The sequence below is a fragment of the Adiantum capillus-veneris genome, chromosome 14 (genome assembly GCF_014529385.1).
Source record: "Adiantum capillus-veneris isolate H3 chromosome 14, ASM1452938v2, whole genome shotgun sequence".
Taxonomy (NCBI): Eukaryota; Viridiplantae; Streptophyta; class Polypodiopsida; order Polypodiales; family Pteridaceae; genus Adiantum; species Adiantum capillus-veneris.
The window spans coordinates 7564267-7589537 of NC_140944.1; the positions used below are offsets into that span (position 1 = coordinate 7564267).

Below are 25271 nucleotides of genomic sequence, written 5' to 3' on the forward strand. Positions count from 1 at the left end.
TGCTGTCCTTAATTGCTGAAAACGATGTTCTTCTGCTTCAATGAAGGGCTGAAATTGGAAAACGCTGATGTTCCTTGTAGTGTTAGTGAAAACGCTGGGTACCTGGGAATATGGGCGATGACTACAAAGCTGAAAACGCCAGGGCTAGGGGGAGGTGATGGCGATGACCAAAACGCTAGGCTGATGGGGGAGGGGCTCGCCAAGGGAAGCTTGGAGAGGTCTTGCTAAGAGAGAGGGAGTACCTGCTGCCTGGGGGCCTGTTGTGCTCCTTGCTCATCTGCCAAAGAATGCTAGCTTTGGTTTGCTTGTATACAAACTTAGCAAAATTGCCCTACCTACTTTTGTTGGGAAGTCACTTAAATTAACAAGTGAAAAATGTCAAAAATAGGGAAAATAGGCTAAATGCACTGGAAAAATCCCCTAACTGATTCTAATGGATTCTAATGGAAATACCGATGATCAAGTTGTGTGCAACCAGAGGATATGCATCTACACTAAGTGGCTGGGCATGCATGGTCTACGAATAGACTCACAAAAGTGTCAGATCACTTCTAAATCTAAACTGACTAAACCCTGATCATGCTGTAGCTTGTCCACGGACACATAGGGCTGGATGTGTCACGTGACATGAGGCTTTTGGATTGGCATTGACCTCTCGAAAAGTGCACGTCGCTTCAAGCGTCTAGTGTAGTGCATGTTGCATAAGAGGGGAGCGACTCCACTCCCTTGTCATAGATCAACACCAAGTGAGAATAGAGTTAACCATTTTATTCTTGGACATTTTTGGGGTATTGACTTGACGGCACTCTACGTGGTGACTGCGATATATATGTACATATGTTATGGCTTGATATCAAAGAGAATTGGTGCAGCAAAGGTGTTTACTCTTTGCAATTTGTATGTTTGTTTGAGTATGTGAGATAGAATGTCTGCAACCTTTTATCTTTGTTCACTCATAGGGGTGATATTGATGATGATGATGATGATAAATTTTGTACATCGAGACATTTGAGAGAGGTTGACGAGGCCAAGATGTGATGGCTAAAGGATTCATTGAGGACCATAGTCTGCGAATGAGGTTTCGTGGTGACTAACATGTAAATGTAATTCGTAAATGTTGTCCAAATCCCGATATGGATTAGGACTTGTGCTAGTGCATGCTCAATGATTCTATTGTCTCCTGTGTGATAGTGAGGCACCTTATCTCAAAATTGAATCTCCTTCGAAACTCACTAAGAATAAGAGCAAAAATGAGAAGTGTGTGTATATCACCCAACCATTGCGTGTGTATATAGGAGAAAACTTGCTATATTGGGACACAAGTAAAGGCTTTTTCCTTTAGACTACTCAATCGTCCTCCAATAGTCCTTAGCATCCACCTAAACCTCTTGTCCCAACCACATCTAATTCCTGGTCTTATACGCACCCCTGAGCAGAGGCCGGATTCCTAGCTGCTTGTCGTGATCCGTGGCTAGACATGGCACGTTTATCCTTGTGTGATGCAATCACGGATGACACACTAACCCTACTCTCACACTTGCCCTTGGTCTATTTTTCAGGGACCAACCTTGGCTAAGGCTTTAGCTGAGCTTAACCTTGTCCACATCAACCACAAGGAAGTGGTTTCTTTGTCAATGTTCGCTCAAAGAGAGCCATTGAACTTTTCTATATCAATATTTAAGCGAAGAGCTCTTACACATAAATTGATAGAGTAATTTGTTTTCTTTTCTTCTATAAGTGAGAGATCTCATTATCAATGAGTGTAAAACTCACTCTTCCTGTCATCTTAGCTATAAGGTATACTCTCTCTATTTCTCTCACTAGATTGTAGGACGTGGTTGCTTTGTTGTCGTTCGCTCAAATAGAGCCTCAAGTGAGAGAGAGAGAGAGAGAGAGAGAGAGAGAGAGAGAGAGGCACACATATTCGTTTGCAGAAGCAAGGCCACAAAGAGAGAGAGAGAGAGAGAGAGAGAGAGAGCTACAATCTGGACATACCTACATGGCGCCCGACACTGTTGCATTTAGTCTGGCAAAGAGCTTTGCCTTGCCTAAAACATTCCAACACAACCATAGCTTCGGAGTTCGGCCAAACACGTGGGCGCAAGGGTGTCTCTCTCTCTCTCTCTCTCTCTCTCTCTCTCTCTCTCTCTCTCTCTCTCTCTCTCTCTCTCTCTCTCTCTCTCTCTCTCTCTCTCTCTCTCATGTGCTGCTCACAGGAGAGGGGATCTAGCCCAGATGCCGTCGGGATGGGCGTCCAGTGTTCGGGCGGACGTAGTGTGAACACGGCCAGTGTGGCCGGCCATTATTATAAAAGGGAGGCCAAGGCCTCATTTGCAGTTATCGACCCCCACTGGCAGAGTGCCAGTGGTTAGCCCGCGAGGCTAGGAGTGCGCGAGGTCACCTCGAGGAGGTGAGGCTGAGTGGTATGGGACGCCCGGTCTTACAAGTGCATGCCTACGTCCTCGGACGCTGGCCCCAGCATGGGGGAGCTGCCGGATGGTGGCTATGGTCGGGTGGTTCGTCCGACGTGTATCTGTAGGCGGTCCGTGTAGCCGGGAGATCCTCTCCCCTCGTTCGTTTCATGGTATCAGAGCCGGCTTGGCTACACGAAGGACCGTGTGCAAACCTACGGATTGGGTTGAGTCGGGGAACCTTAATTTCACGTAATCTTTAGTGATTAATTTGCTGAAATTACTTATTTTTCTTCTCGAAAGCATGTTTGCAGGTAAGAAAATAATGTTTGGTTGCTGATTTTTGACAAAAATCAGCAAATTGGCAGGTGAAAGTGCTGAAAAATGAAATTTTTCAGTGGATTACTTATTAAATCGGAGGATTACTCATTAAATTGCTGGTTTTAAATTAAAATTCAGCATGCTGTATCCTTTCAAATCTCTCTCTCTCTCTGTAAGTCCCTCTATGCGAAGCATAGAGAGAGAGAGAGAGAGAGAGAGAGAGAGAGAGATTTACCTCTCTTTGCTTGCGCAGTTTGAGCTTGCAGGGGAGGTGCAGGGCAGAGTGGGTGAGAGGATGCACTGCTCCTCCACGCTGGCTGCTCCTCCATGTTGGCTCCAAATTGGCGCCCCTTGTGCGTGCTGGCCACGGGCAACCACACACCCCGTTCTTTCCTTCGTGACCTCCACGCGGCAGTTTCAACGCACAGCTTCTTTTCCACGCTGTAAAGTCTACATCGATTTTTTTTAAAAAGGGGGTACCCATTATAAAATGGGCAGGCTCTTTAAATGTGGACTTTTACAAGAAAGGTCTGAAACCTGAGTTTATTAAAAAACAAACTCACAGAGTTACAGAGAACTTCATTTTTTCTCTCTTGCTCCTCTTTCAAGTCTGCTCTCTCCCATCTGCTCGTGTTCCCGCGTTCCCGCCATCACCTGCTCGCTTTCAGACGCTCACGCCGACGCGTAGAGCTCCTCGAACTTCAACTTTTCGCGATCGAAAAGTGCAGAAAAGGCCCGGTTTTGCATGAAAATTCCAGTTTTTCACGCACTTCGCCATGGATTCCTCCAGCTCAGATGTGTAACGTGACGACACGCCAGGTAATATCCAAATTCTATTTACGCATGCTCTCTATACATGGATTACAAGTACTTTCCAGAGTTTCGACCAACGTGTTAACGCTCTTGAAAACGCCAACATTCAGACGAATATTCGCTTGGCCTCTCTCGAAGGGGTCGTGCAGGGGCTCAGTTCCCGACTCTCTACTCTCGAAAATATGGCTCAGTTGACGACTGCGTGTATTTCCGAGGGCGAAACCCATCTCCAGCAATTGCGGATACAGATTGCTGCTTTTGGACGTTCACAAGGTGGTCCGACTGCCATGATTCCGTACAAAACTACAAATTTCTCAGGTGAAAAGAAGGAGTGTACAGAACTGGCCGTAAATAACTAGCTTCACCAGTGGACCACATACTTTGATCTCCATGGGAAGCATGATGAACGGAGGATTGAGACGATTCCTCTCTATCTGCGCAGTAAGGCGCTTACCTGGTGGCGCGACATGACAGAGAAGCCTACGACGTGGGCTGATTTTAGTGTGAAATTCAAGAGGGATTTCGCTAAAATGGACCCTTTGAAAGCTTATGCCAAACTGCAGAGTCTTTCGATGAAAACTCTGTCTTTTGATAAATATACGACAGCTTTCAAAGAGGCGCTCACCTTCTGTAAGGTGGATTCTACGCACGCGGTGCACATGCACCTGCTGGGACTACATGAGGATTACCGTTGGGCCTTAATCAAAGACAAAGCCCCGACCGATGTCGAGGATGCAATGGCAAAGGCCAGGACGTTCCATTTGATAAATGGAGCAAACTATGAGAAGAAAAGAACTGCAACCATCAATCCGGTGAGGGTGCTTCGAGGAAGCGACCCCGATTCCAGCATAAGTCCAAATCACCGCCGAGATCTTCTCAAGAGAAGAAGAAAGCCAGAAATGCTTCAGTTGCTGAAGCAGTGAAGAAGGGGGCTTCCTTCGGATTTGTTCACATGGGTCACCAAATCAAGGATTGCCCCAAGAAGAAGAAGACACAGAAACCGCAAGGTCGTCCTTCGGTTCAAATTCACGAGATCTCAGGTAACTCTGATGTTGTTCAAGTTGAAATCCATCATTTAGCGCACAGTTCATGCACTAATTGTACTTTTAGCACCAAAGTGTTTGATAAGCACGATCTTCTCCATTTCCCCGAAAAGATCAATGGTCACATCGAGAAGATCAATGGTCACGATGTGACCATACTCCTTGATAATGGAAGCTCACACAATTTTGTGGATGCAAAATTGGTGCAGAAACTGAGCTTGCGGACGCGGGACAGTGACCATGAGTATCGCGTGAAGATGGCTCGTGGCGTGGATACGGATGTATGGAATCGAATGGTTCCAGACTTGTCGCTCGAGCTGGCTGACTACAAAGAGCACTTGGATTTCCACATCATGCGCCTGGACAGAGCAGATGTTATTTTAGGAATTCCATGGTTTTATGATAAACAAGACTCGTTGTATATAGACTATGTACATCACTCTCTTGTTTTTGTTAAGCAGAACATGCCTCATGTATCTGTGTCGCTTTGTAATCAGAAGTCTGTAAATAATGGTTTTGCAATACCAGTTGTTACTGCTTTGGAAATGTATAAAGAAATAAAGTCTTCTGATGTTGACTTTTATCAATGTGTACCGTCTACTTGGTTTGATTCGTTAGTGCTTGGTACTTCTGTCATTGAATTTCGTAAAAATGTTTCATCTTCTTCTGTTGAACTTGGGGATTCCGACGAATCCAACCTTATCCGAGAAATCATGACTGATTTCCAACATGTTTTTCCTAATGATCTACCTCCTGGCTTACCGCCTTCAAGAGTCGTCGATCATGGCATTGAGTTGGTGGCTGGTAGCCAACCCTTCTCAAAGCAACCCTATCGGTTTAGTAAAACCGAAGAGGACGAGATTCAGCGGCAGCTGAAAGATTATCTCGATAGGGGTTTTGTTCGACCAAGTAAGTCCCCGTGGGGAGCGCCAGTGTTACTTTCTCGAAAGAAGGATAACACTATGCGCTTCTGCGTGGATTACAAGGGGTTGAATAAACTCACTGTCAAGAACAAGTATCCGCTCCCGCGTATGGACGATCTGATAGATCGGCTCCATGGAGCATTGTATTTTACGAAGATAGACCTGCGATCACGCTATCATCAGATACTGATCAAACTGGAAGATATTCCTAAGACAGGCTTCCATACGCGGTATGGTCACTACGAGTTTTTGGTCTTGCCTTTTGGTTTGACCAATGCTCCAGCTACGTTTCAGCAGATGATGAATGATCTACTGAGACCATTTTTAGGCAACTTCGTTGTTGTATTTCTCGATGATATCTTGATCTACAGCCGAAGTTTGTTTGAGCACCTAGTGCATATACGCATTGTTCTCGAAATACTGAGAATTGAGAAGCTTTATGCTAAGGCTTCTAAGTGTAAATTCTTTAAGAAAGACTTCTGTACTTGGGTCACATCATTACTCGCGATGAAATTCGCTTCGACCCTGAAAAATTGGATAAAGTGCGAAATTGGCCCATTCTGAAGAATGTGCGCCAAGTAAAGTCCTTTTAAGGCTTTACTGAATTCTTTCGCAAGTTTATCAAGGATTACTCTAAAGTTGCTGCTCCGCTTACGCAACTTTTAAAAGGAGGGGTGAAAGGGCCGAAGACTTCGGGTCCTCATCGCGTCTCGACGAAAGCTTTCGAACACTAAAGCACTTGGTGACTACTGTGCCAATATTACACATTGTGGATCCTAGCAAAACGTTTGTGGTTGAAACGGATGCTAGTGATTATGCTATTGGTGCGGCATTATACCAGGATGGATGTCCTGTCCAGTTTGAAAGTAAGAAGCTTTCTGATGCTAAGATGCGTTATCCAACGTATGAAAAGGAGCTTTACGCCGTAGTCCACGCCCTGAGGAAATGGCGGCACTACTTGTATGGCTCTACGTTTGTTGCATGGACAGATCATCATTCCTTGCGCTATATCTGTGATCAGGGTGATCTCAGAGGCCGGAAGGCTAGATGGGTTGCTTATGCTAGAGTTTTGACTTTGAGATCCGTTATAGAAAAGGATCCAACAATTGAGTTGCCGATGCACTCAGCAGGATTCCTAAGATTAATGCCTTGTCTATGGCTGAAATCTCGACGGATTTCTCTCTCTCTCTCCGAGGGCTATGTCGTTCTGATGGCCATTTTGGCAAGATATGGAACGAGGTCGAAGCGGGTCATGACTCGCATACAGGTTTGGGTGGTCCGAAGACCCAAGTAAGTCGTGCAAGAGAGGCGAGACAGCGACAATATTCCATAAGAGGTGGACTATTGTTCAGAAATGGTAAAGTCTCCGTGCCGGAAATCGATGAGATTCGACAAAGGATTTTGTGCGAATGCCACGATGTTCCTAGCGCTGGGCACCCAAGCATCCAGAGAACTTTGGCTTTGTTCAAGCGATATTTCTATTGGCCAAGAATGCGCTCTTACATAGAGAGCTATGTGAAGAGATGCGCTCAGTGTCAGGTCAATAAGGCAGAGCGCCTTAGGAAAGCTGGTCAGCTACATCCATTGGAAATCCCAGATGCCAAGTGGCAGAGTATTTCCATGGACTTCGTCGTTGGTTTGCCAAATACTAGTCGAGGCAATGACGCTATTTGGGTTGTGGTTGATAGACTCACAAAAATGGCGAAGTTTATACAACGAAGTCGATAGTAAAAAGCCATGAGTTGGCGGTCTTATTTGTCGATCAGCTTTATAAGCTGTATGGTCTCCCAGAAGATATTGTTAGTGATCGCGATACTAAGTTCACTGGCCGATTTTGGCGAGATGTCTTTGCTCACCTTCAGACGAAGTTGAGTATGTCGTCTTCTGACCATCCTGAGTCTGACGGACAAACTGAGAGGATGAATCAAACGTTGGAGGAGATGTTGAGAGCCTATGTCTCTCATAGGCAATCTGATTGGGAAAGGTATCTTCCACAGTTAGAGTTTGCCTATAATAGTAGCAAGCATTCTGCTACTGGATTTAGCCCGTTCATGCTGATGTATGGATTTGAGCCTAAATCCCCAATTGCTATTGGCTTAAATAATGTCAAGGAACGCCAAGCTCATGATTTCATGTATGACATGCAAGAAATGCTCGAATTGGCTAAGGATAGTATAAGAACGGCTCATGACCGAGCCACTACTTATGCTAATCAAAAGAGATCTCCAAGGACTCTAGATGTGGGACAATGGGGGTCTATCTGAAGATACCCAAGGATTCCAAGACTATGCGAACAGGAAAGCACTATAAGCTTTTAGCTAGATATTGTGGTCCGTTCTTGATCACATAGAAAATTGGCCAAGTTGCCTACAAACTGGCTCTTCCTTCGGAAGTTAGTGTACATCCAGTGTTTCATGCCAACCGCCTTAAAGTGAAATTGAGCGAAGCCGACGTTGTTGTGCCTATAGAGGAAAATGTATGGCAAGATATGCAAACTGACTATATTCCTCGAGAATCAGAAGCAGTTTTGAATCATTGTACCCGTCATTCGCGCCAAAAGGCTTATGACGAGTACGTAATTAAATGGAAGGGTTAATCTGAAAGGTTTGCTACTTGGGAACCTGTTAGAGCTTTGAAGGCTCAATATCCCCACTTCATTGATGAGGACATCAATGGTTCTTAAGGGGGGAAGTATGTTATGTCCCGCTCACAAGAGAGGGGATCTAGCCCAGATGCCGTCGGGATGGGCGTCCAGTGTCCGGGCGGACGTAGTGTGACATGGCCAGTGTGGCTGGCCATTATTATAAAAGGGAGGCCAAGGCCTCATCTGTAGTCATCGACCCCCACTGGCAAAGTGCCGGTGGTTAGCCCGCGAGGCTAGGAGTGCGCGAGGTCACCTCGAGGAGGTGAGGCCGGGTGGTATGGGACGCCCAGTCTTACAGGTGCACGCCTACGTCCTCTGACGCTGGCCCCACACGGGGAGCTGTCGGATGGTGGCTATGGTCAGATGGTTCGTCCGACGTGTATCTGTAGGCGGTCTGTGTAGCCGGGAGATCCTCTCCCCTCGTTCGTTTCACTCTCTCTCTCTCTCTCTCTCTCTCTCTCTCTCTCTCTCTCTCTCTCTCTCTCATGGGTTGAACTCTCACTGTTTTTAGGGTTTCGTCACCAATTTTTTGTTGTTTTTAGGGTTTCAAATTTCTTTTTGGCTGTTTTCTAAGTTTCGTCACTGTTTCTTGCTGTTTTTTAGCGTTTTGAAGCTTATTTTCTCTGTGTTTTAGGGTTTCACAATCGTTTCTTGCTATTTTTTACGGTTTCTTGTATTTTTTGGTTGTTTTAGAGTCTCTCTAGAAATGGAGACCAGGAGCAACTCACCCGTGTGCAAGTCTCCTTCGATGGTAACGAAGGCAGCATTCATGGTCACAAACAAGAGAATAACACAAGTGGAAAAAGAGATAAAAAAGTGGAAAACGTAGATGGAAGGATGCTGGAAAGAAAAGGCCTCATCCACATGGTCTTCAACGAGGGTAAGCAATGGCAAAAGGAGAAAGAAGACTTTCAGGCAGAAGTCCAAGCACTCCGGGAAGAAGTCTCAACCCTCAAGCGAGAGCTTGCGGAAACTAGAGCGGGGAGTGGACTTGAAGAAGGAGAAATCCAGCCCTCGATGATAGAGGAACTCAAAGTCATCAAAGAACAAGTGCGGAAGATCAAAGAAGAAAAGAAGCAACATGAGGCACAAATGTCATCGTGGGTAGATGTAATCATGAAAACACAAAAGAATGTAGATGAGGCCGAGAAATGGATAGGAGTCGCCAAGAAAGCGAAAGGGAAGGAACCAACAACCATCCCCACTCCCACAATCATCAACATGACCCTAGAGGAAGAGCAAAGGAGGAAGGCTAGAGTTGTACATGTAGGAGTGACCGGTCTAAGAGACCATGATGATGTGCAGAGGGAAGTCAAAGAACTTCTAATTATGATGAGTAGTGAGGCCACTCACACAGCCATGGAGAGTGGGGAAGAAGAGAGAAGGAAATGGGGAGACTTCCAAGGAGAGAGCATTGATCTTTCTCTTTCCCTCCATGGAAGCAAAGAAGGATTTCTTGAAGAAGCGTCCCACACTAAAGAAGACAGGGATATTCCTTGGAACGACCTCACACTCTCACAGCTTGCTCATATGCAAGAAGTTATGCATGAGATAAGGACTGAAACCGGCCTGTTCAATCCAAAAAGGGCGGTAGACTTTACTTTAAACCTTGATTTAGCTTTCACCCATTATTAGTCGTCTATTTTACCTGTACTTTCAAGACACAACAAAGGGGAGAGGGATACAGGCTGCTAGATTGCACCTGTATGAGTAGACGGACACCAGATTGGCCCCTAACTTAGGCGCCCCTTTCGGTATTTCTTTATTGTTCAAAAGAGGGAATAAACGTTGTGGTTCCTACAAGCTGTCCCGCACAAACTCGGCTGAATTTCCACTGTTCAAGCTCGATTTCGGCAGCATAATTATACTAGAACCCTTCACAGTCAGTATTCCCACGCATTGACTGACTTTCCCGATGCATACGGGCACTTTGCAAAACCTGGCGAGAATCTGCAGCACGCTGAATTCTCTGTTTTCAGCCCTGAAAATGCGCCAGATCACCTGTACAGCGGTCCCCTTGCGTCCCCGAACCTCCTGGGGGTATTAGGGTCCGATTAGGGCCAAAACCCTAAACCTGCAAAAATACACAGCAGGCTGTAATTCACTGTTTCGGGCTCCGTTTCGCGTGCTGGTCGCATCCGTAGTAAGTCCTCGAGCTCCCGCACCTCTAGGGCTACTTGCCCTTTGAATCGGACGAGATTTCTGGCGTGAAACCTCTCCGAATTCACCTGTACCTGCGGGGGGATTAGCCGCTAGCTAATCCAGTACCTGTGCAAGAGGCTCTTGCCTCGGCAATCGCGCATGAACCCACACAACTGTACATTGGTCAAATGAAGAGCCCACTAGAGGGGCATAACATACTGCCAAAGGGGAGAGAGAGGGCAGCGCGTAGCGTGCAGGGCATCACTCCTCGCACCGCACTGTGCATAAGAGGGAAAGCAAGCACTCCATAGCTCTTAACCTGTGACAAAAGCTGCAAATGAGCCTCTCCCCCCTTCAAATTCAGCGCCACTTCTTGTTGCATGAGGCAAGTGCACCAGAATGTGCCACTTGGCACATTTACAAGCATTTTCCCGTTTCGGGGTTGCCGCCTAAAAATATCCCAACCGGTTGCCCAGTTGACTTCACGGCAGAGTAAGAAAATGTTCCCCTTGTCATTCCGGAGGTAATGACGTCAACACATTTTCAGGTCCCAAAATAGCAGTTCCCTAAATTTTAGGAGATGCTGCCATTGTATCTTTCTAGGTCATCCGACCCTCTTTGTACACTGTGGCCACATCCAGAACTGAAATGTAGCCTCTGTAGCAAAGGATTCCACTTTGGCTAGTCAATGACCCCACTTGGCTAACCATAGTCCTTGTCCAACCTTAGTGCTCTCTTGCCCTCAGGCCTGGACTCCCTCTGGACAGTTCCACACTAGCTATGCAATGCAGGGCAGTTAGATTTCTCGAGGGGTGTTTCCAAAAAGTGAAAGTAAATAGATAATAAGAAAGAAATCAACAAAAAGGATAGATAGTAGTCACACGCTGGTGACATACCCCCCTCTTGAAATCTCAAACGTCCTCGTTTGCATCTATGTCGTTCATGCTCCTAGTCAACACTGATGTATTCAACAACTGTCGACACATGTACGACACATACATGCTCATTGTCAACCCTGGTGTATTCAACACCTCGTCGACTCATGTATTGCCTGCGTGTGAACCCTGTCCCAATGACATAGTGGTAGCTGCGCACTCTGCCATTGCTTTGAGTCACTAACTTTCCAATGACAAAATGGTAGCTGCACATTTTGCCACTGTCTTATAGTACACGTTGGATCCCGTAACACTTTCGAGCATACCCAAACCGACAGTTTAAGAATGCAGTTACACATGTACTCTTTAATAGAAGCAATCACTGTATCCTTGACAAACTGACAAGAAATACTCACTTCTATAGCACTAACCAAACTTTTGGACATTCCAAAAGAGCAATTGCCAAACTGACAATCTGTACAGCTCTAACATTCATGTAACAGGTATTTGATTTGAGCTCACTTTAAATACCATGTACATCATTTGTTTCAGAAGCCATTGTCACACTGACAATCCATTTAGCTTTGAAACTCAAGGGGTCAAGGTAGGTTGCAAACCGAAGGCTTCCAGGTAAAGTGATAACACAGTTGGTGACTCTGCAAGTTCACCTTCTTCCATCCACTTAGCATCCATTGGTGGATAGTTTATGAACTTTACCAAGTAACGCCTAGCAACCTTGCCTTTCACTTTCCTTTCTTTGTGTGCCAAAATCTGTTCAGGGACCAAGATCTCGTCAAGTTCCTCGACTTCCGACTGAACTTCAGCTGGCATATCTTTTGGCACAGCACCCACATAGGGTCTGAGAAGACTCACATGAAACGCATTGTGAATCTTCCAACTATCAGGCAATTTCAGCCTATATGCAACATCACTGATTATGTCGCATACTTGAAAAGGCCCATAGTAACGCATGCTGAGCTTTGGAAACAGTCTTTCCTTGCCCTTCATCTTCTTTAACCTTGCCTTTTCAAAGCGTAAAAGCACCCAATCACCAAGTGAATATACCACTTCACAACGGTGACGATCAGCTGCTTTCTTTTGCTTTGCCTGAGTCCTTTCTAAGGCCAGTTTGACCTTCTTGTACATTTCATCCATGTCCTGAACATACTTATCTGCTTCAAATATCTTGTCCTTTGTATGCAGTATGGGAGGAACTTTCTTGCCACCTTCAACTATCTCAAAGGGTGCCTTGCCAGTTGATGAATGCACTGTATTATTGTATGCATACTCCACCAATGGCAAATACTGCTCCCACTTTCCTTTATGCTCTGACACATAGCACTTCAGCAGATCTAGGACAGTAGAATTTGCCTCTTCTGACTGCCCATCTGTTTGAGGATGAAATGACGAAGAGAATTTGAGCGTGGTGCCCATATTCTCAAACAAGCCTCTCCAGAACAAACTTGTCATGCGTGGATCAAGATCGCTAACAATCGACTGTGGCATGCCATGATACTTGAAAATATTGCTCATAAACAGGCGTGCCATCTGATCTGGTTTTATCTTCTTCCTGACAGGAATAAAATGAGCCTGTTTGCTGAATCTGCAAATAATGGTCCAAATACCATCGTTTCCTGTCTGCGTTCTCGGAAGATCAAAGATAAAATCCATAGCAATACTTTCCCATGGTTTATCTGGAATAGGTAGTGGTTGCAATAACCCTGGTGCCTTTTGCCTGTCAAACTTGACCTTTTGGCATATTAGGCATTCTCGCACAAAGGTATCCACATCCCTTCTCAATGTAGGCCAATAGAAGAATGTCTCAACCACTTTAACTGTAGCATCGATACCACGATGCCCTGCATACGGTGGGACATGACTCTCTTCCATAACTTTGCGTCGCAATGGCTTTGTGACACACAATCTGCCATGCATCATCATGAACCCGTCTTTAAGAAGATAGTGTTCATGACGTTGTCCATGCATTAGCTGCTCGAAGACCCTTGCAAAATCTTCATCATTTGCATACTGTTCTCTCATATCATCAAGTTCATGATGATAAGGAATTGACACAGCTGAAATTTGTGGCTTCCTTGACAAGGCATCAACCACAACGTTCTTCTTGCCTTCCACATGCACAATCTGAAAATGGAACATGGACAAGATATTTGCCCATCGCATATGCTTCTCAGATAACTTTGTCTGTGTCAAGAAGTATTGCAAGGTTTGATGGTCCGTTTGGACAACAAAGTGTGCACCTAGCAGGTAGTGTTTCCAACTTAAGAGCGCATGAATCACAGCCAGTAACTCTTTCTCATAGACCTGCATGGTCATCTCTGGCCCTTGCAAAATTCTGCTCTCATAGGCTACTACCCTGCCATCTTGCATTAGCACTGCACCAATGCTACTACCGCAGGCGTCACACTGGACCACAAATGACTTCCTAAGATCTGGCAACACAATGACTGGATCTGAAGTCATCTTTTCCTTTAAGAGATTAAAAGCTGAAATCTCTTTCTGTGTCCATCTAAAGGTGACTGCCTTCTTTTGAAGAGCATGTAAAGGTGAAGCAATCTCAGCGAAATTTCGGATAAACCTTCTGTAATAGGAGCATAGTCCCAAAAAGCTTCGGACATCATGCACCGTCTTCAAATTTGGCCATGACTTGATTGCTTCAACTTTTGCAGGATCCATTCTGACACCATCCTTTGAGACAATGTGTCCCAGAAAGAGAATCTCTTCCAGAAAAAACTCACTTTTCTTTGCATTGATGAGCAACCTATGACTGCGTAGCTCTTTGAACACAATGGCCAAGTGATGCCTATGCTCCTCTTCATTCTTTGAATAGACTATCATGTCATCAAAGAACGTACCAACAAACTGCTGGTGTGGACGGAAAATTCTGTCCATCATCCTATTGAACGTAGCAGGAGCATTTGTGAGACCAAAGGGCATCACTAAAAATTCGTAAAGGCCAAACGTCGTTCTAAAAGCAGTCTTGTGCACATCCTCTGATCTAATGCGGATCTGATGGTACCCACTCTTTAGATCTATCCTGCTAAACATGGGTATAGGGAACCTATTCTTGATGGTATTCTTGTTCAGTGCACGGTAGTCGATGCACATACGCCATGAGCCATCCTTTTTCTGCACCAACAACACTGGAGAACAGAATGGAGATGAACTCGGCTGAATCAGCCCCTTTTCTAACAGCTCCTGTACTTGGCCCATTATCTCTTTCTGCTGAGCCGCACTAACCCTGTACGGAGGCTTATTTGGTGGGCTACTGCCTGGCACCAAATCTATCGCATGGTCCTTGGGTCTCTCTGGCGGTAATTGAGACGGTAATGAATCGGAAAAACAGTCACTATACTGTTGTAAAAACATTGACCTTTCTTTATCTAGCATAGATAAATTTGATTCATCAGAATCTGACACTTCACGTGCAAAAACCAAGTACGCAGAAAGATGCTTTTTCATTACAGAAGTAATAGCAGAAGCTGATACAGTAGGAATAGACTCCCCTTTAAGCTTTACATCTAGAATATGAGTCTTTCCCCTGCTCTGTACTGTGATCTTTTTGTTGTAGGCATCCATGATTCCCTGTACACGAAACAACCAAGGAATACCTAACAACACATCACATCCGTCCAGTGGCATGATGTAAAATTCTTCAGCATCTACATAGGACTGGATATGTAGACGCAACTTTCCAATGATGGGTGTCACAGCCTCTGTATGGCCAGGACATGCCAAACCTTCCTCTGCTGTATACCCCATCTCTTCAGGTCTGATTCCCAACTTTGAAGCCAATTCTGGGGAAATGAAGTTGGCTTTGGCACCTGGATCAAAGAAGATAAGCACTGTTTGATCCCTGACCTTTCCCCATGCTCTGCAAAGCTCACTTGCATCTGAATTTGGCTTGTCGCCCACCATATCTGGCACTAGACCAGCCATGGGCTTCTTTCCTTTCTTGTCTTCCTTGTCATCAGAATCAGCTGGCCTTTTCTTTGTAGGACAGTTGTAAGCAATGTGGCCAGGCTGCTCACATATAAAGCATTTGTTCTCTGTCCTCAGGACCTTCTTTTGCTCTTCTGACTTGCGAGGAAAATGTCTTTTCCATTTCTTTGCTGGTCCTTTTTCTGATTCAGCTGTAGCTTTATCTTTCCCTGCGTTGGCCGACTCCTGAGTCCCTTTAGGAGCCTCATTGGGAACATGCTTCTTGGCTGAATTTTTCTTGCCTGATCCTGCCTTGACGCCAGTGTTAAATTCACAATCTTCTCCCTTGAGCAAACCATTCCCAGTGTTTGCTACCTCGATGAGCTGCGTCAAAGTAGTGACTTTTGTCTTTGTACAGTACTTTCTCAATCCTTTAGGTAGGCCACAACAGTATTTTTAAATCTGTTCTGTCAATGGCACAAACCTATAGGAAGTTACTGGAAGTAGAGCTTTCCAAAACTTCCGATTGTAATCATCCAGATTTCTGCAAGTTGCAGCATTAAGCTGGTGCCATTCTGTCATGACATCTGCTTCAAAGTCATCAGATAACCATGCTGCTGCAAAAATCTGCTTGAAGTAAATCCATGTGGACGGAGCTTGCCCTTGAAGCAATAAAGTTGTCCACCATTGTCCCGCATTCCCTGTCAAGAAAGTGGCTGCCTTGCGGACCTTTGAAGCCTCTGTAAAGTTTCCCCCTGCATAGGCCTTGTCAAACTGCTGGAGGAATGAGAGAGCCTTATTCCTGTTATCAAACCCTGTAAAGGTCGTGAATGCCACACCTTTGTCACCTTCTTTGTACGGAGTTGGCTTCTCCAGGGGCGCTAAGTTGTCATATGGAAGTGACTAAAACATGGGAACACTGTTAGGGTTCATCTGTGTTCCTTGGCCGCTATTAAGTTTGACCTGGAAATGCCATATTTGGCTGTTGATTTGTAATTCCAGCCATACCAAAATTTGCTTGTGGCATCCCAAATTGGCCCTGAGTGCTTTGAAACCCTGGTAGCATGCCCGTGACACCATACATGGGGTTAGGCATCATTGTTTGAGCACCCCCGAACACTGTTCCTGGCGTGTAAAACTGATTTCCAGGTGCATGACTAGCCATGCTCTGGAATACCGATCCACCTCCAAAATAGCCAGGATGTACTGAAGGTGGTGGGAAGACTTGTTGCATAGCCTGTAGGTTGCTTCCCTGCCCATTAGAACCAGCTATAGGTTGTTGAAAAGTGGCTGGCTGAACTGGTACAGCTTGAAAGACTGGCATTTCAGCCACCTGTTCTTGCACCTTAGGCACAGGTTTTGGAGACTGCATGGTCTTCGTCAAGTGTACAGGTGTTTCCATTGATTCTACAGTATGAATCACCTGTGCTTGAGCCTTAACAGGCTTTTGAATATGATCCAATGACCCAACTTGCTGAGACGGAAGAGGAGGTTGCAGAAAGGCTAAAAACCTCGGGTTCTGCATTACCTGTGTTAACATAGCCACAGCAGTAGCCAACTGGGTCCTGAATATATCATCATCCGTTTGTGGTGGTCTTGAGGACTCACCCACTTCATGTGTCTGTTGACCCTGTGAGGAGGAAACCTCTTCAGTCACATCATCTGGTCTGTCAGCCATAATTGCAATTCCTTGTGTCTGGTCTATGATCCCCTGTGTCTTCAAGCCCAAACTGACCAAGGCTCACTTCTATGGGAAAGAGTGATTTATTCCTGGCGATGGAACCATGAAACCGGCCTGTTCAATCCAAAAAGGGCGGTAGACTTTAGACAAAAGAATCATGAAAACACAAAAGAATGTAGATGAGGCCGAGAAATGGATAGGAGTCGCCAAGAAAGCGAAAGGGAAGGAACCAACAACCATCCCCACTCCCACAATCATCAACATGACCCTAGAGGAAGAGCAAAGGAGGAAGGCTAGAGCTGTACATGTAGGAGTGACCGGTCTAAGAGACCATGATGATGTGCAGAGGGAAGTCAAAGAACTTCTAATTATGATGAGTAGTGAGGCCACTCACACAGCCATGGAGAGTGGGGAAGAAGAGAGAAGGAAATGGGGAGACTTCCAAGGAGAGAGCATTGATCTTTCTCTTTCCCTCCATGGAAGCAAAGAAGGATTTCTTGAAGAAGCGTCCCACACTAAAGAAGACAGGGATATTCCTTGGAACGACCTCACACTCTCACAGCTTACTCATATGCAAGAAGTTATGCATGAGATAAGGACTGAAACCGGCCTGTTCAATCCAAAAAGGGCGGTAGACTTTACTTTAAACCTTGATTTAGCTTTCACCCATTATTAGTCGTCTATTTTACCTGTACTTTCAAGACACAACAAAGGGGAGAGGGATACAGGCTGCTAGATTGCACCTGTATGAGTAGACGGACACCAGATTGGCCCCTAACTTAGGCGCCCCTTTCGGTATTTCTTTATTGTTCAAAAGAGGGAATAAACGCTGTGGTTCCTACAAGCTGTCCCGCACAAACTCGGCTGAATTTCCACTGTTCAAGCTCGATTTCGGCAGCATAATTGTACTAGAACCCTTCACAGTCAGTATTCCCACGCATTGACTGACTTTCCCGACGCATACGGGCACTTTGCAAAACCTGGCGAGAATCTGCAGCACGCTGAATTCTCTGTTTTCAGCCCTGAAAATGCGCCAGATCACCTGTACAGCGGTCCCCTTGCGTCCCCGAACCTCCTGGGGGTATTAGGGTCCGATTAGGGCCAAAACCCTAAACCTGCAAAAATACACAGCAGGCTGTAATTCACTGTTTCGGGCTCCGTTTCGCGTGCCGGTCGCATCCGTAGCAAGTCCTCGAGCTCCCGCACCTCTAGGGCTACTTGCCCTTTGAATCGGACGAGATTTCTGGCGTGAAACCTCTCCGAATTCACCTGTACCTGCGGGGGGATTAGCCGCTAGCTAATCCAGTACCTGTGCAAGAGGCTCTTGCCTCGGCAATCGCGCATGAACCCACACAACTGTACATTGGTCAAATGAAGAGCCCACTAGAGGGGCATAACATACTGCCAAAGGGGAGAGAGAGGGCAACGCGTAGCGTGCAGGGCATCACTCCTGGCACCGCACTGTGCATAAGAGGGAAAGCAAGCACTCCATAGCTCTTAACCTGTGACAAAAGCTGCAAATGAGCCTCTCCCCCCTTCAAATTCAGCGCCACTTCTTGTTGCATGAGGCAAGTGCACCAGAATGTGCCACTTGGCACATTTACAAGCATTTTCCCGTTTCGGGGTTGCCGCCTAAAAATATCCCAACCGGTTGCCCAGTTGACTTCACGGCAGAGTAAGAAAATGTTCCCCTTGTCATTCCGGAGGTAATGACGTCAACACATTTTCAGGTCCCAAAATAGCAGTTCCCTAAATTTTAGGAGATGCTGCCATTGTATCTTTCTAGGTCATCCGACCCTCTTTGTACACTGTGGCCACATCCAGAACTGAAATGTAGCCTCTGTAGCAAAGGATTCCACTTTGGCTAGTCAATGACCCCACTTGGCTAACCATAGTCCTTGTCCAACCTTAGTGCTCTCTTGCCCTCAGGCCTGGACTCCCTCTGGATAGTTCCACACTAGCTATGCAATGCAGGGCAGTTAGATTTCTCGAGGGGTGTTTCCAAAAAGTGAAAGTAAATAGATAATAAGAAAGAAATCAACAAAAAGGATAGATAGTAGTCACACGCTGGTGACAAGGACAACCCGAGAGAAAGGGAAATTAGCCTTCTATATAGACAAGGGATATTCCACCTAAGCACTATGCCTTTATTGAGTTCACTTCCTAGTATCCACCAACTTGCTAAGTGCGACGGGGAAACCTACTTAGGCTTCGAATAGATTATTATGTCATTGAAGAATGTTCCAACAAACTGTTGATGCCAACAAAAAATCCAATCCATCATTCTGTTGAACATGGCAAGAGCACTTGTTAGACCAAACCGCATCACTAGAAACTCATAGAGATCAAATGTCGTTCTAAATGCAATCTTGTACACATCTCTCAATGTAGGAGGGTTGGGCGCCGGTAGGGCGGGCCATTTCTAACGGATTGGTCTCATAGGTCATTTTGGTTGTTTGTAGACGTTGATATATAATTTCAGTTCATCCATCTCTCTCTCTCTCTCTCTCTCTCTCTCTCTCTCTCTCTCTCTCTCTCTCTCTCTCTCTCTCTCTCTCTCTCTCTCTCTCTCTCTCTCTCTCTCTTAAAGAACAGTTGCTATATACCGAGTACAGAGAGACTTCTAGAGATGCTCAAGAGAGCTTGTCTTCTAGAAGTACAAACTCTGGATGATCAGTGGCAGGGTTGTATGTACATCAAGGTGGAAATTGAGAAGGACAATGAATAAACCACCGTGGAGGGGTATAATGCCGCGTGATCGTGCCTCTATCCATACTGAAAAGAGTTGTAGTACGCGCCCATAGTCGAAGAAAATGATGCCGTCTCCTCTCTGCTGCCCTAGAGGACTGTTGAAGAATCCCATTGGCTCCGCAAGATATGCAAAAGCTTAGACTAAACTGCAGCCAAAGTAGTGGTCACATAGGAAGGACGACCACCCAGCACCTGAGCACAGCGAGCCTTCCATATAATCCACAATACTATGCTGCATATTGTAGCAAATAGAATATCACGAGGCTGTATGTTAAACTCATGTACTAAAGCAAGCACCATGTCTAGTGTGCCACGTCTGTATCCCAAGGCTGTTAGCAAAAAACCTGGATCTGTGAAAGATCACTCATACATGATATGTGAGCTAGGATGTCGCAAAAGCCAGGTGACGGCCCCCCACGTCACAAAACCCTCCTGAATCCCAAGTCTACAAAGAAGGAAGCAAACAGCACGCTATACATAATGTGCATGTGGGCAGATCCAAAAACAATGAGGGAGCGTCTCCTCCACCCGTGTCGTGCAACAGGGAGACCTGCATGCGCAAGCATCGAGAGGAAATACAAAATACAACGGCTGACATGAAGACTCCAAATGCATGACCAATATTGATACATGAATGCATGAGAGAGCTTCTTCTCCAACCAATGTTGTAGCTGGCGTGGCTGATGACAGACAGTCTTGTGGCGAAAAATGATATCTTTAACAATGCGCCCGCTGTACTCAAAAAATGACATTGTCTAATCTGCAATATTTCCTGAACACATCCACTCTCCCGAATCCCAGACAAGCTGAGCCCCATAACATTGCCTTCTCGGAAGAAAACACAGCTTATCAAACTCTATAGTAAAGCATCTTGTATTGTGGTAGGCTTTAGGGCTTCCAATCGCGAGCTAATTGGTTCTCTTAAACCTTGGCAAAAGCGAGCTACTTGCTGCTCTATGGTCATTGATGGTGCGTAACGTCTAAGTCTTACAAACTTTGAGTAGTACTCTTCCAAGGATAAACTGTACTGTTCCAAGCTAAAGAACTCGTTCATCTTTATCGCTTCATGGGCAGGAGGTAAGTATCTTTCCTTCACCGCTACCACTCGAACTGGCTCATATGGCAAATCAAGCTGCTCATCCAAAGGAGAGGAGCCCTGAAATGTCATGTGCATGTGCCCTCTACTATGTCCGTGTTCTGCAAGCGAGAAGACAAGAGTGCCTCTACACACCAAGCGTGGATGCTTGTCATCATCAAAAAAAGCCCACCAGCCCTCATACATGGGCAGAGATCTGAGTCACCCAAGATAGCCTACCGCCAATCCGGATGAAGAGCATCCTCAAACTCTAGCATTAGGGTGGCAACTCCCCTACGTATACCGAACTCAATGCTAGTGAAACCCGCATCAAGCAAACCTACCTCTAACCAGATCCGTACAGAAGTTGTTAGCCCATCATCCCATCTGGCCCAGTCAATATGAGTCCACTCCCCTAACTCACGTCCCTAATGATTACGAACATATGCATACCAAATCAAGGAGAGCAGCAGAGACTAGATTGACCAGAGCCAATGCAGCATTGGGTAGATTGGAGAGGATGTGTTCACAGGTTCAGTTTCAGGAGCATCGGGAAAAGCTCTGGCTCTTTGACACTTTGGTGGCTTTTGCATTGCTCTATGGAGCTGAGATATGGGGACCTTCATTGGATCATCACGGGAGGACGGGTCGCACTGATGGATGGGGAGACATGGAGAAACCTTTGGTCTCTATGATCTCGCGGCTCATTAGAGCCAAGGCTTCAGTACCACGTGCCATTATCTGAGCAGAGCTAGCTGCCCCCCCCGTTAGTGGTTGAGGCACTCACCAGATCTGTCTCCTTCATACACCGCATGTGGGAACTTCCCAGAGACAGATATGCCCGCCTTGCACTTGAGTCCTCTCGACAGTTAGCCATGAAGGGAGATACAACATGCTGGTATGGGGAGATGACATCATGGTTTCAGGCGCCTGGGTTCAGCATAGAAAAATTGCCCCCCTTCCAGTACTCACTGGATGCACCCTCTCTGACTCTTACACAGTCCGAGATCAACAGGCTCATCCGCGAGGACTTGACTCAGCTAGACACTAGGAGGACATGGATACAGCCATTACAGGAGTTGGGCACGAAGATGGCTGTCTACAGAGAGCATCTTCTCCAGCTTACGGAGGACGGTTTTGTGACCAGGCCCAGATACATGGACACCCACTTGTCTCATGGGAGACGATGTGCTATTGGCCAAATACGCACATCTTCACACCAGCTGCGGATCGAGACTGGGAGATACATTGCTAGAGCTGCGCAGACACAGAGAGAGCATGACGGGAGGGTAGGCTAGGCAGCCTCAGAGACAGATCACAGACTTCTTCAAAGCAGACACTGGACACCAAGAGGAGCTACCACCACAGCAAAGCTCGTCGCCTTACACCAGAGGCGCACTGATCGATCGAGCGACCGAGATGGGGAGATCAGACGTCCACGACTGCGGAGGACTACACAGCATCGACGGAGGCTGCATCAGAGAATCCGGATCACTTTGGCCCGCTATGCACGACGCTCTGTCAGACTTGAAAGTTTTCACATATTTGAAAGCTACAACGAGATGGTTCCATACCTTTCTCACACAAGGAGGGAGAGCTTCCAAAGCTTCTAAAAATCTCAAAATAGAGCTTAATCCAATCTTGTCTAAGTCAGGGGATATAAAGATAGTTATCAAGAAATCTTTCTTTTCAACCAAGGGATTCTTCAAACTAAGACACTTGGAGTTCAGAAATTTACCTAACAGTACTCAAAGTTGAGTACTATGAGACTTTCTTAACTCCAAATTTTCATGAGAGTAGTTCTCAAGGGTATTACAAGAGCTTAAATAGGATCCTTGTATTATACCTCTCAAATAGCTTATAAGAAAAAGAACCCCGAACTCCATGACTCTAGATAGGTAAATCAATCTCCGTTTGTAATCCCTTATGGTTGGAAGAGCCATCACTCTCAATTCTAGAGATTGAAGCCTTAGGGAGACCTTATACTCCATAAGAAAAAGTGTTGTGCAAGGCAATAGGATTGATTCAAGGGATAGAAGGTAGATCTAAACAAGAACCTTTAGGAATCCAAGCTCTTTTAGACCTACTTGAAGGAAGAACTAACGCGGGTTTGGGATGCCTTCGCCAGCATAGGTTTCTTGTGGTAAATTGTCTTATTTTTACGTAAAGAAGACTTTCCTTCCAAGTTGAAACCTTTAGGAAAAAAGGTATGCAAAGTTCTCATTTAACTCTCGAGGCCACCTTGATATATAAAACTCTTGAAGAGTTTCTAAAATTACCCTCTATGTGCTCAATAGGAAAACAATGGTAAGACTCAAAGTCATGTTTTGCGGCTTTAAGGGTTTCACACTTTCACGTAAGGTGCTTTTACTTCGAACTTTTCTCACTTCTCTTATGTGTTCCTGAAAACGGATAAAAGTTGTGCGAAAGGTTTGGCCAACACACATCGTAGAACTATCATGAATACTATAAAATACATAAACAACTTCAAAGGTATGAACCGGACTTAAAGGACGATCTACCATAACATGTTTTTTCCTAACACCTCAAAAGCGTACTAATGAAGACATTCTTGAAAGGACCATCACCAAAAACATGCAAATTCTTCAAAGTAGACTTAGCTAACAACTTAAATCTTTCTTGATACAAATTATGATACTTATAGCTATTGAAAAGAAAGAAGGATCGAAAAGACATCCTTGAGAGTCATAAACATTGCCGATTGAGGCTGAGGAAGAAGTAAAAGTGTTTTCATTTTTGTAGTAAGGTCAATGTTTCAAATCAACGCCTGCCTCAAGGCTAAAGATCCTAAGGCTAGATTCATGCTAACCACACCCCTCATTTGTATAGCAAGACTAAACTGTGAATATCTCCTAAGAATCAAATTTGTACTCTTTGATTCTCAGTACTTTCTCAATGTGTATCACATTTTGTAGCCAAGGAAGCTTACCTCTTTCAAAGCTTATGGAAGAAAAGCAGCAAAGGTAAGGTACCACCTATGTGTACATAAGCATGTGGATTTAAACGAGAATACAACCTTGGTCTCATACCAAATGAGAGGCACCTTGCCTCAAGATTGAATATCCCTCGAAACTCGCTAAGAATAAGAGCAGGACTAGACTAGAGAGGAAGAGCAAAGCAGAAGCCGATTGGAATCAAAGCCCCACAACCCGGCCACACATGCAACAACCCCTAAAACGGAGTGCAAATCACAGTAGGATTCGCAAGCCATCCTGTACGGCTGGCGTGGTGGACATACGGACTGACGATGTGGTAGTTGGCACTGCTGACGTGGCACTTTTCATGCACGGTTTGTTTTTTGGGCGAGCAGTTATGAAATCATTGACTTTCTGGAGCTTTTGGGCCGTAAGTCATTGAAAGTAGAGTTTCAAGGCGCTTTTGATTCTATTGTACAGCAAAGACCAAGGACCTATAAAATATGTCGCCACAGGTGAGCCAAAGCACTCAGACTCGCTACGAGTGGGCTGACATCGATAGTTGTAACCAACACAATTTCAAGAAAATAAAAAGAAGTACCGGGCGTCTAGTTTAGGGGCTATTGCATCAAAGTCACCCCACTCTGTCTCGTCTCTAGTGTTCTCTTTCATTGAAGTTTGTTGTCATAGTTTTTTGTTTTGTTTTACCACCTCGGCAAGTGATTTTTCGGTTTCAATTGTGCTACGTCTCCAAGCATACAACCACAAAAAAAATTTAATCCGGTTCATAGTACATGCCATTCATAGCACCAAACTTTCCATGTCCTCCATAATACAACAAAGGATTTCCTTGTCAAGCCATCCCTATAAATATATAAACACCTCCCATGTACCCCACAAAAATTGTTGTTGGGGTTTCCCCCAAAATGTTGTTGCTTCTCCAAGTAATTATGTTGTTGTCGTCGTTGAAGATGTGCTCTCTTTGGTAGAAGACACTATCCTCACAGTGGCCTTTGGTCCTCTTTCCAATGTCACGTTCACGTCCTGTTTTCGAGTGTGTGGAGGAGTGAATGAGAGCTTTCTCCCTTCAATTTTGCACTTGGGAGAGTCCATGGAATTTCTGAGGTTTCCATGGATGTGTGTGCGCGAGAAATTGAGGGAAGAAGGTACGGCTTTCTGCAAGACTATGTGACCCTGTATCGGTGCCATTAGGGTTGGCGCTACTCCAAAGAGTCCAACAGAGTGGAGTTTGGTGGAGCTTTTTCAATGGTTTGAGAGAGGACTTTTGTGGCTGGAGTTTTTGAGTTTTTTATGGTTTTTCTAGTATATTCTGGTCACCATCAAGTGTGATTTCAAGTGTTGATCAACTCGACTCACCTTGTAATGTCTACGGGCAGGCAAGGGCTTGTAGGTCGAGGCGTTTGGAGTTTGTAGGTCTTTTCTTCCATGTGGCTCTTGTACCTGGGATCTCTGATGACCTCCAAGAAGGTCCAAGAGGTTGCCCACTTCAGCGGCCGCACCATCACCATCTCGACCTCAGCATGGCAGTTGGTTTCCTCTTCAGCTAGAGTCATGAATGAGGAAAGCTACATTTGTATCAAATTGCAGATAATAGACCACACAAATCTTTTTTTTTTTTGTAAAATGGCCATCATTGGGCATGGTTACCATTTGTGGAGGCACAAATGCAGGGCAATTGCAGACATCAAGCCCCTTC

General features: G+C 45.4%; 1 protein-coding gene across 2 annotated transcripts in view; it reads right to left on the bottom strand.

Moving 5' to 3' along the window:
* The window catches only part of RUS5 (root UVB sensitive protein (Protein of unknown function, DUF647)), a 108310-nt gene that overhangs the window by 36018 nt on the left and 47021 nt on the right, over positions 1 to 25271 (bottom strand). The window lies entirely within an intron of this gene.